This window comes from Alosa alosa, chromosome 11, assembly GCF_017589495.1.
Source record: "Alosa alosa isolate M-15738 ecotype Scorff River chromosome 11, AALO_Geno_1.1, whole genome shotgun sequence".
Classification (NCBI taxonomy): Eukaryota; Metazoa; Chordata; class Actinopteri; order Clupeiformes; family Clupeidae; genus Alosa; species Alosa alosa.
This window is the reverse complement of record NC_063199.1, coordinates 13,964,888-13,980,778: the sequence shown is the minus strand read 5'-3', so window position 1 is coordinate 13,980,778 and position 15,891 is coordinate 13,964,888. Positions and strand designations below refer to the sequence as shown.

The window sequence follows — 15,891 nt, the reverse complement described above, 5'->3', positions numbered from 1 at the left end:
CAGCCTCCGCATCTGAGCTTTGATTGCTGTTTTTTGGTTGCCTCTGCCCCATAAAGGGCCAGGCAGTGGTGAGTCAATATGGCCACTGCTGCCCATCTAAATAGCCTCAAATGAAATTAGAGGCTGCTGAGAGCTCTCCATTCATGCAACACCTGGAGTAATCAGGGAGGGGGAGACTCAATGTTCTCTACAATGAGCTCAGAGGAACCCGTGGGCACATGAGCAGCCTTCTGATCACAGAGAGTGCACATTTTCATCCACTATTAAAGAAAGTCCTTGTTTGAACTGCTAGACATTAATACCAATACCTCTAAGAGCCATATGTGTGTGTGTGTGTGTGTGTGTGTGTGTGTGTGTGTGTGTGTGTGTGTGTGTGTGTGTGTGTGTGTGTGTGTGTGTGTGTGTGTGTGTGTGTGTGTGTGAATGTGTGTGTATGTGCATGCGCATGCATACGTGTGTGTGTGTGTTAGTGAGAGTATCCCTTTGCAAGTACACATCTGTGTGTCTGGTCTGTAGCTCGTTCAGTCATGTCTAACTGAGGTACGCTGAGACGAGCGGGCGATGACCCACATCCTGTCCTATACACAGGTAGACCACTGCACCGCACCGCACATCTGGCAGCAGGCTCCACTCGCCTATTTCTGCTCCTCAGTCTCGCTGATCAGGAGAATTCATGCATGCATATACAGATACACACACACATGCATGAACACACACACACACACACACACACACACACACACACACACACACACACACACACACACACACAGACAGACAGTTTCATGCTGTCCTGTGGCAAGAGCAGCTGCTTAAATGAATCTTTAATGCATGCCCATTTCAGCATTATCCCAATGCCAGATGCACCACTAGAACTCCTGATGGAGCAGTTCATAGTTGCCATCAGTCATAATCTGTCCACCTAACCCCATTCATCCTGAATATCTTCTGCTGTTTCAACAGTCTGGGAGATTGAGGCCTAGCCTGTTCTTTTTCTTGCTGCTGTTGTTGTTGCTGCTGCTGCTGTTTTACTCTGCCTGCTGGTCTGACAAATTATTACATCATCCTGCAAGCACACTGAGGATATCTGAGTTTGAAAATTGTTACAGAAGACAAAATTACTACATTACTTTCCAAACATCAATTCCTCTGGTGCCAAGCACCAAAAACACCAGTCATATAATCCTTGTGTGACTTAGTTCTGAGTCTCTTTTACTACAATCAAGAGCGATGTTAATACTCTCAACTAATGACTTTCTGTTTAGTAATTTAGCAAAAGCAGAGAAATGAAAAAGTTAGTCTGGGAACTGGAGCGTTTGGGGAAGACAAACAGAAAGAGACCTGCAAGCAGAAACAGAATCAATTATGTCTAATTATAACTAACTGAGAGGAGAATAAAAAAAAAATACAACTTCCCACATTCCTGCAATGGCTAGAGGAGTCATAGCTTGCACTGTATTTGTGCTACTAGATAATAGTAAAAGTAAAGGAATATAGTGATTCACACAACATACAGTATTGCGTATAAAACCCCATTCTCACAGGCAAGGACTGATTTCCTCCAGAGCACTGAATTAAAAAAAAAATACCAATGTTCAATGGACTCTCAACCTATCCAATGTTCAATGGACTCTTGTATCTATCAACCTATCCATTTCAAGTGTCATCTGAAAAGCAGGTCGGCCTTATATATCTTTGAAAATAATTAACAGTCCTGTTTAATGTCACCTGAAATCACAGACGGCATCCCTTTTCTTCACATGAAAACTCCCTCTCTCTCAATATTAAAGAGCGCTGGAAAGGGCGGATGGTCAAAATGGGTGATGTGGAACTGTGAATCTGGTCATTCCCATCTCTTAGCTCTCCCATGAGATCACATTTAATAATGCCACAGCGGACGCTTCTTATATCTCTTCAAAGTTCAGACAGGAAAACCTGGAGCTTTGCCATGACTAGGCCATACAAATGAACACAACATCGCCGGCTTTGAAATACCTGCCACCACTCTTTTTTTTTACATGTTTTTCCCATATATTAAGGTCATCTTCTGGCACCCTCCCGTTATTTTTCCCAGAAAACATATCATTTTCATGTCCAGCAAACCTTATAATGAATATCACATATCCATTAGTTTTATATGTTTATCTGACATTTTCCAAGTTTGCAAGACTGTGTATGAAATATATCCTTCACATACAAATCACTCACTTCATACAATTTTAACTCATGTGTCATAAAACCTGCCAACAAAAAAAATCTGAGACCTGTTTGAAAGGTAAATATTGGCAGGTATGCTTTTAGATACACACACACAAAAAAACACACACAAAAAAATCACAGTGCATCAGAGGTGTTAAAAGCGAGGGCGGTGGGAGTTACCGTTTGGCGGAGGTCAGATGGCGAGGATGGGCCTGGTCTGGCTGAGGGAGAGGAGGACGCCCAGCTGGGCCACAGGAGAGAGACGAGCTGCCGTGTCTGTGGAACAAAGACGAGAGAGCCACCATTAACGCACGGCCATTTCAGAGGCACTTGACCAGTGCAGTCCCTCTGCACTGTTTATGGGGCGTGCCTCTATACTTGGATGTGTGTGCAGGGAACAGAGTAAATGAGCGCATATCTGTTTGTTTTGTGAGTGTGTACATGTCCATGTGTATTAGTGTGTGTGTCGTGTGTGTGTGAGAGAGAGAGAGAGAGAGAGAAAGGGAGATAGAGAGTGGTGGGGGAAGGGGATATTGTCTGCATGTGAACGTGGCTGTGCACTGTGTGTGTGTGTGTGTGTGTGTGTGTGTGTGTGTGTGTGTGTGTGTGTGTGTGTGTGTGTGTGTGAATATGGATGCAGGCATGTGCAGAATGGTGAGCTGCCCTTCGGATCCCTCCAGTGCGGAGACTTGGGACTCTAATTCAGATGGACTGGAGGAGGCAGCGCTGCTCTCCCCCCTGAGGATGGACGCTTATGAGGAATATCCAGGAACAGTTGCTAAGAGAACGGCGGTGAGCGCATCACACACACACACACACACACACACACACAACTATACACACACACAAACAACTATACACACACACGAACATACTGGCTCGCACACACACACACAAAGAGACCCACACAGAATGGTGTAATTGGCTTCCGATGAAGGGCCATAAAGATACATCACGCAGGCAGTGAAGCGCCAAGCAGACAGCTAACTAAGCCACTGGCAACCCTTAGTCTAACATATACACATACATACACACACACACACACACACATGAACAACACACACACACACACACACACACACACACATGAACAACACACACACACACACACAAATGAACAACACATACATACACACACCACCCACACAAAACATACAAGAGAACAAACAACATTCAATATACGTAGACACAAGAATCTTCCACAGAGTCCTCCCCCAACATCCATACACAAAAGCACTGGCTCAACATGAAGCAGCACATGCTGTTAAAAGCACCCCCACAGTAGACATAGCACATAGACACACTGTTCCCATGTTCCATGGCCAGTCGTTCATTGAGCGCAGCTTAATTGACACTGCACTGATTTTTTTGTTGTTTTAAAATACATACATTTTAACATCTATGACCGCCCACACTCGCACGTCTGTCAACCATCTGTGTAATGCAGTCCTAAATGTCCCCCTCCCCCCTGCTGTGCCATAAACTTGTTACAGCAGAGTTTTCCATATGTACTTTAATTCTATTCCATTCCAACTGGAGTGGCACAGGACTAGTTCTTACCATAAGAAGAAAGAATCATACAACTAGAATGAAACATGGCGGTGTGCATGTGTGTGTGTGCATATGTGTGTAGGGGTGGGTGTGTGTGTGTGTGGTGGTGTGGTAGTGTGGCTGCGTATACAGTATGTGTGTGTGTGTGTGTGTGTGTGTGTGTGTGTGTAGGTGTGTGTGTGTGTGTGTGTGTGTGTGTGTGTGTGTGTGTGTGTGTGTGTGTGTGTGTGAATGTGCACGCATGCTATTACGCACACTGGCATTTATGTGAGCTACAGTGTTGAGTAAGGTCACGTCTTATTAAAAATCCATCAAAGGAAACCCATAATAAACCTTCACAGCCTTGTTGTAAAGTGAAGACATTTGATAGTGTCACACTGCAGTTGTTCAGTGAACTGCACCTCTGTCAGAGAGCACTCTTTCTTTCCCTCTCTTTCCCTCTCTGCCTGTCCCTCTGATAAGGCAAATCCACTCACATCTGCACAAAGGGAAAATAATGAAGTTTTATGACATAAAACTCCAGAGAGTGAAATCCAAACCCACAGTAAATATATATATAAAGGAACAGTTAGCGTTAGAAGTGGTCAGAAAAGGATAAGATATATTTAATTCACTTCTTAAAGATCCTGTACTGATAGGATGTGACAGTTTCTTCACAGACTTAGGGGTGGTGGGGAAAAAAGGAAACATAAAAAAAGGAAAGAAGTGGTAGACTAAGTCGAAGGGCTGGAGGAGAGAGAGAAAGGAGCATCTTCACAGGGGAGAGCTATTTCTGAATAGGCTGGAGGGGTCTTGGAGGCAACAGCCAAAGCCCTTCTCATTATTCACAAAGGCGCTGGAGGCCACAGGAAATGGCACACTTCATTTTTCTTGTCAAAATCCATCTCTGCTAATGGCGGCTACGCAGTCGGCGGCAGGACGGAGGGGGTGGCGCTGACGCCTGCGTACCGAGTAACCATAAGAAGCGGGGTCCTTTTAATGCTCCTTACCTTTCTTCCCCTTTCTACACAGGCCCTGACCAGGCCACCTAAACGGCAGAGAGGCTTTCAAAGGTAAACCTTCAAGGAGGCCTGAGGGTCTAGTCAACCCCCTGTGTAAAAGCCGCAGTGTCTTGTCTTTGGTATGCAACGGACTGCTCCTTCTCAGTCTCGCCACCACTGACAGTTTTTCCCTATTTCACCTGCCTGCATTAATTTCCACCCGCTCTGCCTCTCTCTCTCTCACTCTCTCGCTCTGTGTTTCTCCCTCTCCCTTTCTCTATCCATCCATCTTTCTCAATCTAGCCCCTCTCTCATTCAAATTCTCCTGAAATTGGGTGTCCCTGCCAGCAGGTTTTTTTTAACGATCTAGTGTGGGAGCGAGTAACGGAGGGAGGATCAGGTGGGCGAATTCCACGCTGATTGAGTTGGCATTCCGGGGGCCGGCAGCCAGGCCGTAATAGCGGGAGAGCATGCGCCGTGCGCCACGGCCGCCGTCTACCTCGGCTGCTGCCTGCCGCTGCCTCCTAATTGGCCCAAATGCATTGTTCTAATGGACTGCAGCAGCTGTGACTTTTTACCGCCATATGCCCAGCCCAAAGACCGAGAGGCGACACCGGACAGACGCCATCATGAGGTCCATCATTGGCACCGCACTGTCACCCATCCCCACACACCCCTCCCTCTACACACACACACCCGTTGGGTAGTCACTGGTATTCTCAGAAGTTTGGTGTTTGTGCCCCCACACTCCTGCCCGTAGGCAGATAAAGACGTGTACATTATGGGATTACGCATCAGTGGAGGATTAGAACTCATGAGCAACATATGGAGAAGCCCTCATCTCCCAGCTGCTGCTGCTGCGCCGCTCACTGTTGTTATCACCATGGCGTTCGGGCGGGGCTTCAGAGAGCGCCCAGAACGCTCGTAATCACCACATCTTGTGTAACGCATATATCTACGCTCGCTGATGTGTGTGTGTGTGTGTGTGTGGGTATGTGTGTGTGTGTGTGTGTGTGTGTGTGTGTGTGTGGCTGATTTTAACTGCCGCTTTGAAAGCCATCCATAACTTCACAGTCAGATTTATGAGATGGTTATTATGAGGACACTCCTGCAGAGGCGAGGGGAGACGTGGGGATGCGCTGGGTGAAACTGCTTTTGTGTTTGACCTCGCCCGCTGTAGCTTCTGCCCAACAGTGCGGTCATGTCGACTTCCGCTAACACACATGCTCAACTCATTGTTGTGTGTGTGTGTGTGTGTGTGTGTGTGTGTGTGTGCGTGCATGTGTGTGTGCAGTAGGAGTGGATGAAATAGAAAGTAGAGTAATTGGATGAAAGCACCAAAACACGGAGCTGGCTCCAATCGCTCTACATGCAAAATAAGTGCATGAATAAATAAATGAACATGTGATGGGAGCACAGCCCCAGAGAAAACGGGTCTGGAGCGCAGAAATCAGGCCACACGGCGGCAGCTTCCTGTAAGGCACAGATAACCTCAGCTCACTGTGGTCAGGGGGTCCTCATTTAAACAGCTTGCTTGCCGTGCACTTTGCACTGAGAATGAGGAGCTGCCACTGACTTGGGGGAAGGAGAGAAAGAATGAGAGAGAGAGAGAGATGAAGAGGGGAAGAGAGAGGGATTGGGGGTGAGTGAGAGGGGAAAAGAGAGGAAGAAAGAAAGAGTGGGGTTAGCAGGAGGGAAATGTGAGAGGACAGAGAGACAGAGAGAGAGAGAGAGAGAGAGAGAGAGAGAGAGAGCAGGGAAAAATGATAAAATGATTGCATCCACAGTGGTCTGCCTCCATGTGCCATGTGCTGCAGAAGAGAGAATGCTGAAGAGCTGAGGTAAAAATCAGTGATCAAAGGCTTTAGATAAGCCCTTATTTTAAAGCTAAGCAATGGTTTGAAGAAATTATTCTATAAAGGTAACGGTTTTAGTTTTCATTGTGCCTTCTGTGTGTGTGCGTGTGTGTGTGTGTGTGTGTGTGTGTGTGTGTGTGTGTGTGTGTGTGTGTGTGTGTGTGTGTGTCTGTGTGTGTGTGTGTGTGTGTGTAGCGTGTTATCTGTTGCAGGAACATAGGTACTGTACATAGGCATGTGCACCTCAAACAGAAAAGAAAATATCAGGATATAACTAGATATGGGTGACAGTAGCAAGATGATATTTACAATATAAGAGGTCATCAGTGTTCAAATCCCTGGCGCACTGACACAAAAGGCTAGCTATTTATGGTATCAAATCTTTGGTCTTGCTAAGTCTGCCTTGCCAGAAATCTCCTTCTCTATGTATGCTAAATCCCATCGGTGTACCTTTGGCTGCCTGATTAAAAATGCTTCAGGGAAGCAAAAAATATCAGAAACATAACTGCCATCAGTGAGCTTCCACGCTCTTTGAAGTTTCTCTCTCTCTCTCTCTGCACATTCAGGGGAAAAGTGCTATCTATGCCTGAGCGAGAGCAGAGGATGTAGCGTTTAAAATGTGCTCAGGTTTTTGACCCAATTATCTCCCTTTGTCTTGGAAAGAAAAAGCTCCTGTGCCCAGCGCTTACACATGCATCATTCCAGGCCCTCCTCTGTTTTCACAGCGCTGAGTGATTAAAGATTTAATTAGCTGAGGACCTTGCTTCAGGGAGACTCGTAAATCTATATTGATATTTCCAGAGAGCGTTGGAGATCCTCATATTTGCTCATTGGGGGACTCTGGGACACAAGTCATGAACTGACGATTTGCAACTTTCCGAGGGTGTCTAATGGTATTTTCCCCCGAGGCTATGGTTTGTATTGTCATTTGGGATGAGGAATTAAATATGGCAATACCAAAAAAACAATGATCTGATATCTCTAACTACATGGCTTGTAGTTACAGATATCATGCGTGGCATACGTGTCACAATTTCTCAGATTTTCTCATATATTATATGAGATACTTTCTGAGTCTGAACTTGGCAAAAAAGAAAATCCCAAAGTCAAAAGTAAGTGCCAAGTTTATGAATAATCCTGAAATTCAATATGCTCAAGAAACACAAAAGCTGTAGAATATGCCAGTAATTTCTTACAGCATTTGCAATTCATGAATAATGATTCCAGATTTATATTTGCACACCGACTGGGACTTTGAAGTATAACTACATATCCTCCACATACCGACTGCGAAAAATAAAACAGTTTACCGTTTACTAAATGATAAGCCAGCAATTAACTCAAGCCAGGCGATATTGCTCTGGGAGCTCCCAAACATAATCGTAAAGGAGCGCGACACAACTCAGGGCACCTCTTTAATGCTCCCTCTCTACCTGCAGCCTCGTTTTCCTTGCTGTATGAATATTTCAGTAGCCTGACTCCAGCCTCTTGGCAATGTCAGACGAGAAAACGCACCCTGATGGATACCTGTCTGCAGCTTCATCTCCCTGTGGCTCGTCTTCACACAGACTGCGTGACAGAGTGCTGACGAGAGAGAAGAGAGAGAGAGAGAGAGAGAGAGAGAGAGAGAGATAGTAGGAAGTTCCTCGAGTCATCAGAACACCCTACTCCCCCCACCCCCACCACCGCCACCAGCCAGCTCAGATCTCACAAAGAAGGCATGACAGAGCCATGGTGAGATGGGCCTGCCATCTTTGAAGCCTTTTGAAGGTGATGGGTTCTGAAGGCTGCTTTTTTTCCTCAAACCAAGGATTTCTGACAGTCAGCTATATGGCTGGGCAGCAGCTCTGTACTGTATTGTGTCCTTCATAAAGGCACATAAAGGATTCTATATTACAGTGTTCTATATTAACCCATTTCACCCCATCGGTCACAATTGTGACCGAAAAAAAAAAATGTACTTATAAGCCTCTAAAACTGTAACTGGGGAATATCCCAATACTCTTTCAGTAAATATTGAAACAATAGAGTGTTTCAATTAAATGTGTGCAGTGTCAAATGTTTTGAGTAAATTGTCACATGACCAGAGCTGTTTACTTCCTGGTTGCACCTTGAGAAGAGGATGATATATATGATATAAATATATATACATGTATATATATCGTCCCCTTAGAATTATAAGGTTCTATCTGACATTTTTGTCAAAATTTGTCAATATTCTGTGACACCTTAAGAAGATAAGGGGACATTGGACATTATATCTGAAGAGGTTTGTTCCACTTAGTAGTGTAACTCTATGGAATTCTAAGACTTTGAGGCTCAATATCTCAGAACTACTCAGAACTTAGATAGAACCCTATAATTCTAAGGGGACGATATATATATACAGACACACACACACACAATATGCACACTAACTCTCACACCCCATGCAGATACACACACACAGACCATATACACTAACTCTCACAACTACATGCAGACACACACGCACGCACAGACACATCCAGGGTTCTATTTTAACAAGCCGAAGCTCCTGGTAAATAAACAATGTTTACATATTTTTCATATTTATTATTGCCATTGGTCTCAGTGTTCATATCAGTTTGAAAAGTCCTGTCAGAATACCTTTATTTTAACAAAAAAGCAATTTGAGCAACCTTTAATTGAGTATACGCATATAGTATAGATAGATAGATAGATAGATAGATAGATACTTTATTGATCCCCAGGGGAATAATAAAACTCACTTTTTCATCTACTTTTCTACATAAAAAAAAAAAAAATATTGATTACTTCAAAGGGTTGCTAATAACACATGATTTGCATATTTGCATGTCTGGGAAAAATTTGGGTTTAAATGGGTTAAGAATAATAGTTTACCTCTCTGTGCTTGAACTGACCATTACAGACCTGATTATGAACCCATATAAACCTTATATTGGTTTATTAACATTAACCATTCATTGGTAGTCTGTCCATAGCCTTTATAGCTGAAACACTCATAGAACTGGAAAAAAAAACCTCTACTTTACTCTCCACTTTCCAAGGTTCTCTGAATCATAAGGGTCCTACACTGCTCTTATGTAATGGCTAGAACACATCAAGCCCTTCTAAAACCCAACCTCCACTGAAGTCAGTACGACAGAGAACAGACCAGAGAAAAGGAGAAAGAAAGAAAATCTATAAAATTGTAAATATATACAGCATTACTTACTTATACTGCTTATCTTATGGGCCATTATTGGGTAGATGTTGTTTCACAGATCAAAGGCGCTTCCATCTCCAAGGCTAACAAAGAAAGACAGAGAGAGAGAAAGGGAGAGAAAGAGAGAGAGAGACATGGTTGTTAAATTTACAATGAGAAACCACAGAGAGGGAAGAAAAGAGGAGAGGGGGTGGGAAACGCTGGTGCAAGGTTGGAGTCATGGACACCACAGAAGTGCTGTGGCTGGGGCTGGAGCTGTGGGGTGGGTGGGGGGCAACGATTGATTTTCCAGAGAAGTGCCAGTTCATCATTCCTCGAGACAGTCTCTATCGATCCCCCTTTAGTTTGTTTGTGATTTTGTTACCTCAAAGCCGGTCGCTATGATAAATCCTTCTTTATACAGCCCAGGTCCGAGATGAAGAACGGCCTGATCAAAAGATGAGTGGATGACCTCATTTTCAGAGGCCGATTTTATTCAGCCGCTGTCCTGCCATTGCTCACTGAGATCGGAAAAAAAAACCCAGCTGTCCAATGAGCCAGGTGGTGCACACCTTACCCATACAAAACACATACACACCCTACACTCACACGCTATCACATGACTGAGAGCCCTAGGGTTTGGCAGAGCAGTGCTATCTAGCAGTTGATAGAATTCTGTTCGATATGTAATTTCTGTGTGCTGGACCAAGATGAGCATGTGGTGTGATGTGTTGGATTGCCTTGTGTTGTCATTTGTTGTGCTGACCGGTGTTTAGATAAGCTAACCTAAGCCAAGCCATCCCTGCATGCGAAGCTGTTGTGTGTGATGTGTTGTTATGCTGTTGTGCTGTGCTTTGTGATTCCCCAACGCTGGGCAGGACCCCGGGTGTCTGGTCCTCCACCTCCAGTGTGCTGCTATTGTGTAAGCCAAGAAGTCAGAAGGCAAAGGAGCCTTACAGTAGAAGTCTCTCTCTCTCTCTCTCTCTCTCTCTCTATATATATATCTCTCTCACTCTCTCTATATCTCTCTCTCTCTCTCTCTCTCTGTATCTCACTCTCTATATATATATATCTCTCTCTATCTCACTCTCTCTATATCTCTCTCTCTTTCTATATATATATATCTCTCTCTCTCTCTCTCTATCTCACTCTCTCTATATATATATATCTCTCTCTCTCTCTCTCTATCTCACTCTCTCTATATATATATATCTCTCTCTCTCTCTCTCTCTCTCTCTCTCTCTCTCATCTCTCTCTCTCTCTCTCTATCTCTCTCTCTCTCTCTCTCTCTCTCCCTCACTCTTTCCTTCTGCATTATCCCCACTCCTTGCCTTTGAATTCATCCATAGGAAAAAAAAAAAGGTCAAAGTGCGCCTTTCTTCTACTTCCCTCTCTTTGTGGGCATCGGAGCTTTTCGCTCGGCTCTACATGGCAACCTGGGCGCACCTCTGCCAGCACGACCGTGGCCCAAGGTTCCGCTCTCAAAGCCGACGCGAGACTTCAAAGAGGGCCTGCCGGTGGCGGGGAGGTGGGCGCTGAGCGCAGAGTGCTGCTCGATAGGGATGATGCCCCACACACACACACACACACACACACCCCTCCCTCTCAGCTATCCACGGGCAGGTGGACGGCGCTGGGCTCTTCTCTGCCTGAGTGAGGGCTATTGGCACTGCTACTACACTCAAAAATGGTCAGATGATCTGAGAGTGAGAGAGATGGAGGAAAAGAGATGGAGAGAGAGAGAGAAATGGAGAAAGGAGAGATAAAAGTGTGGAAGCAGGAAATCAGTGTGTGTGTGTGTTTGTGTGTGTGTGTGTGTTGTGGGGGTTGCTGATGTACAGATGACACCAATTTCTACACATTCCCTAATAACAATTGCAGCAGTACTTACATTTTTTTTTTTCCAATTGCTAAAACACAATTTTGCAAACTAGGCTGGTTTTATCAAAATACCTAACACAATTCACAAAACCACACACCCAAACTGCAAAATAGCTCATATATCCTGCAAAATGAAGCACTGCAACCAACCAGATTGTTCACATCCACAGCAATATTTGCCGATATACACATATGCTGTTGAAACATTTCTTTTATTTTCCTTTTTACCACCACTCTACCCTTCACTCTTCCTCTTATTCTCACCCTTGCTCTTCCTCTTCCTCTCTTAGCAACATCTTCCATTGTTGTAAAAAAAGGTGTGGTCACCTGTGGTCTTTTCATAGTGCTTACTTCCTAAGTGGTAACAATTGACTATTGAGGTGTTTGGCCAGGTGGCACATATTGGCTAATTAGCTCATGTAGTGTCATTTTGAAGTGTTTTGAAATGGCAAACATGTGACTTTATGTCAGATTGGTGTGTCTTATGCAGAGAACCATCTGCATTTGAAAAAAAGTGCCATTTTGAATTGCAAAATGTGTGTAAAGCAGAAAATGTGTTTAAACTTTTGGAGACTTGAGAAAAGGTTTTCCTCTCTGTGTGTCAGTTTAAATAATTGTGCGATGCGTGTCATTTTATTTGTGTTAGCAATTGGAAAAAACCTGTAATTGCTATTAGAAAAAGACGAGCATTAAAAAGCTGCGCTGATGTGAAACACCTGCATCTGAGACGCCCACGCACCTCCTGGCAGGGGAAAGAGGAGGCATCCGGCCCACGCAGGCAGACACCAGGCTGTCACCGCTACTTCTCACGGCCTTCCTTCCCTCCACTTCGCCCCTTAAAGCTCCATTAATGCCTAATAACTCCCGTCATTAGCTGCCGCGCCAACGTGGCGCTGGTCATTAGGAGGCGTGTTTACAACGCGCCGCTCACGTCCTCCAAACTCTGCCATCATCAGTCAGTGCCCATTTGTGCTGGCGCGCTTGGCACCACAATAACGTGTGGCACAGATCCTCTAATTGCATGTGACTATCTTCATCAGCATATGTTGCAAGGGCGCCCGTTTTGACAGCGCTGCTTTATTGGTGCGGTGAGAAACCTGCTTTGAAGCATCCATCATGTTGCCGGGGCTTAAGGGCACTCGGGGGACCGGCGAGCACGGCTATGAGCTTGGTGCTCTACCCTGGAGGCTTAAAGAGGCACAGGAAATATAGGACTGACTTGTGTGCGAGCCTCTTTGTGCGGCGTGTGTGTGTGTGTGAGTGTGTGTGTGTGTTGTTTGTGTTTGGAGGGGCAAAGTATCAATGCGTTAGTGTGCATGGATGTGTGTACATGTGTATGTATGAATTTGTATATTTATTGAATTTGGGTGGGGGTAGGAAGATGTCAGACACATTAGTATGTGTGGATGTGCCTGCATAGGTGAGAATGCATACATATGCTTATGTTTTTCTTATCTTGTGTATCTTTCTCTCCCTCTCTCTCTCTCTCTCTTTTCTCTTTGTGTGTGTGTGTGTGTGTGTGTGTGTGTGTGTGTGTGTGTGTGTGTGTGTGTGTGTGTGTGTGTGTGTGTGTGTGTGTGTGTGACACTGTTCAGTCAGCTCATTCATTATTTATTTACAGTGCTGTCTAGTAGGGGGTCTCACAGATGACATAAAAATTCCCTCCTAGAATCAAGCATATGATTTATGCATGCCTAAATAATACATACAGACAGGAAGTATTTCAGGACCTATACATTTCTATATACATTTGGTTATGGTCTTATTCACTCTGTAGAATAATGGCACCAAAAGTATCTGTAGCCAGCCATCAATGGCACCAAAATAAGGAGTGGTTCTAGATCTTGCTCATTGTGTGTGTGTGTGTGTGTGTGTGTGTGTGTGTGTGTGTGTGTGTGTGTGTGTGTGTGTGCCTGTGCTAGAACAGATCTGAATTTAAAGCAGTGAAAAGAGTTGATAGGGCCTTGGGACAGACTGGCTATCCTTGGTCAATTGCTCTGAGCCTGTTAATGACCCTGCCTGTAAGGCCTCCTTCCTAAGAAAATAGCAGGCAATTAACATACTGAGTGGATTACAAGATTGCAGTGACTTTGGGATTAATGTGCACACTTATTCTTAACATCGCTAAGCGACTCCTGAATAGGACTGTCTGAAGAGAATCAGGCTGTGCTTAGCCGGCTTCCAGAGAACATGCCAGGAAATTGCTGGGTGTTAAAATTGCTAATCAAAATGCCACTGTAATGGCTAGGCGACGCTATTATTTGGGAGGGAGTAAGAAGATTGGTGTAATGACAGAATGGCCTCTTCTGGGCATGAGCATAATTTAAATCATCTATCACCTATTCACTGATGCTCAGTCAGTCCATCCAGGATTTTGCGAGGATTTTTTGAGATTGTTGCGATCTAAAATGCCTGATTTCGCGACAACTTTTCTAAAAAATTGCGATGGAAGTAGCGGTGTTTTTAGCTGTTTGTTGCGAAGAAATTGCGGGAGGGAGTGAAAATTGCAAAAATAGTTGCGATTTCTTTTTCCAATTTTTTTTATTGAGGGCAATTAAGGTTAGTAAGACCAAAATCACACTGATCATATTGATGCTTATTAAAAAGGATAAGTAAAGGTAAATAGTAAGGGTTACAGAAAATCAAAGTAGGCCTACTTTATTTGTGTAAATACTTTGACTGGGGTAATTCTATTTGTGTAAATACTTTGAATGGGTAATTCACAAAGCAGTAACCTTTCGTAGAACTGTCCAAAAAAGACAGCCCCCTAAAAAGATGGCATCATGTTTCAATACATTCATATATGTTGTAATTCATATTAAAGGAGAATTCCGGTGTGATATTGACCTAAAGTATGTTGAAACATGATACCGAGTGTGAACGTTTGTCATCTGGGCTTGTCCCCTGCACTCCAAAATCTGGCGCTAGTTAGCCGATGCTACCAACAGCTTTTTCAATGGTGGTGCTTCGGCATCGGGCTAGCCATGCAAATAAATCACTGTTTTACACCATTTACGAGGCTCAATGTATCTCCACACTTCATTGGTAGACTTCCGAGGGCCCTGACATTTAAAACGAGACATTGAGAACTTTGAAAAAGCACTGGTAGTTTACTTACCAGACGATTTATTCAGACAGTATCTTCACGAAGTTTAGTGTTTGCAGCCATCTTGAATTTAGTCCGCGATAAGTCGAAATTTGATGGTAAGAATGAACAGGTATGATAAGGGATCAGATTCCATAAATAATTCAGTGGAAATGCATGGATTCCAGTTTCTTCCAGTAGCAGCAACTGGAATCCATGCATTTCCATGCATCTCCAGGTGTAAACGTTGCCAATGGGCTGCATACTGTAGCCTACTCAAATGTCAGTAAACCAAATAGGCCAGGTTGAGAGATGCAAGTAAAGCAGATCATTAACGTTAGCCTTCTATTTATTGTCATCAAAACTGCAGAGGAGTGAACAAGTAATAGTCTCTGGTGTCTGCAGAAGTGTGGCATCTGACTCAATATTCTGCGTGAGGGACTGTTGTGGTAGGTGAAATTTCACGGGAAAACCATGATGATTGGTCAAATTTGCAAAAAAGTTGCGGTGTTTGGACAAAATTGCGAGGTCGCCCAGAATTCACGAGGATTTGCTGAATTTGCGTTAATTGTTGCGATCGCAACATCGCGAATTCCTGGAGGGACTGCTCAGTCGGGTCCTTCTGTCTTAATTCGTACAGCTCTGTTGCCATAGAAGACCAGGAATAAAAGTAGAATAGCGAGTAGTGAAAGGAAGGGGACTGTCCAGTATAGACATTGTGGACTGTGGGAGGTTGTATACACTGTTTGACAGCCCCCCTCTCTTTTGGCAACCGAGTGCTCAGATCATCGCAACAAACCCTGCCAGGATGCTGGGAATGTATCCATGGAGATGACCCACGTGTCAAGCCATCGGAGGGGCTGCAGGAGCGGGATTAAAAGGTTGCGGCCCAGCGGTTAAGCTTTGCGGGCCCCCGCGGGACCACATCCTGGCTCCCCCCGTGGCTCTCAGCCTGTCCGCCCTGGATCAGATCGCATCCCCTCCTCAGCCAGGGGCCGACGGCCATTTGAGAGCTGCGCTTCAAACCAGAAGGTCACTCTCAAAGTTAAATAAGAACTGAAATACGCTGCATTGCCAGACTGGAATTCCTCCAAGACAATGGATACATAGAGGCTCTTGCTTTAGATTTGCAAATGAAGCACCATCACCATA

The 15,891-nt window shown here is 44.5% G+C and overlaps 1 protein-coding gene across 1 annotated transcript in view; it reads right to left on the bottom strand.

Moving 5' to 3' along the window:
- mgat4c (mgat4 family member C) overlaps positions 1–15,891 on the bottom strand; it is a 91,881-nt gene that overhangs the window by 52,795 nt on the left and 23,195 nt on the right. Inside the window, exons 2-3 of the mRNA XM_048258094.1 lie at positions 9,804–9,877; positions 2,380–2,475 (exon numbers count right to left, since the gene is read on the bottom strand). The gene's annotated coding sequence lies outside the window, so the exon portion shown is untranslated. The remainder of the gene's footprint in view (positions 1–2,379; positions 2,476–9,803; positions 9,878–15,891) is intronic.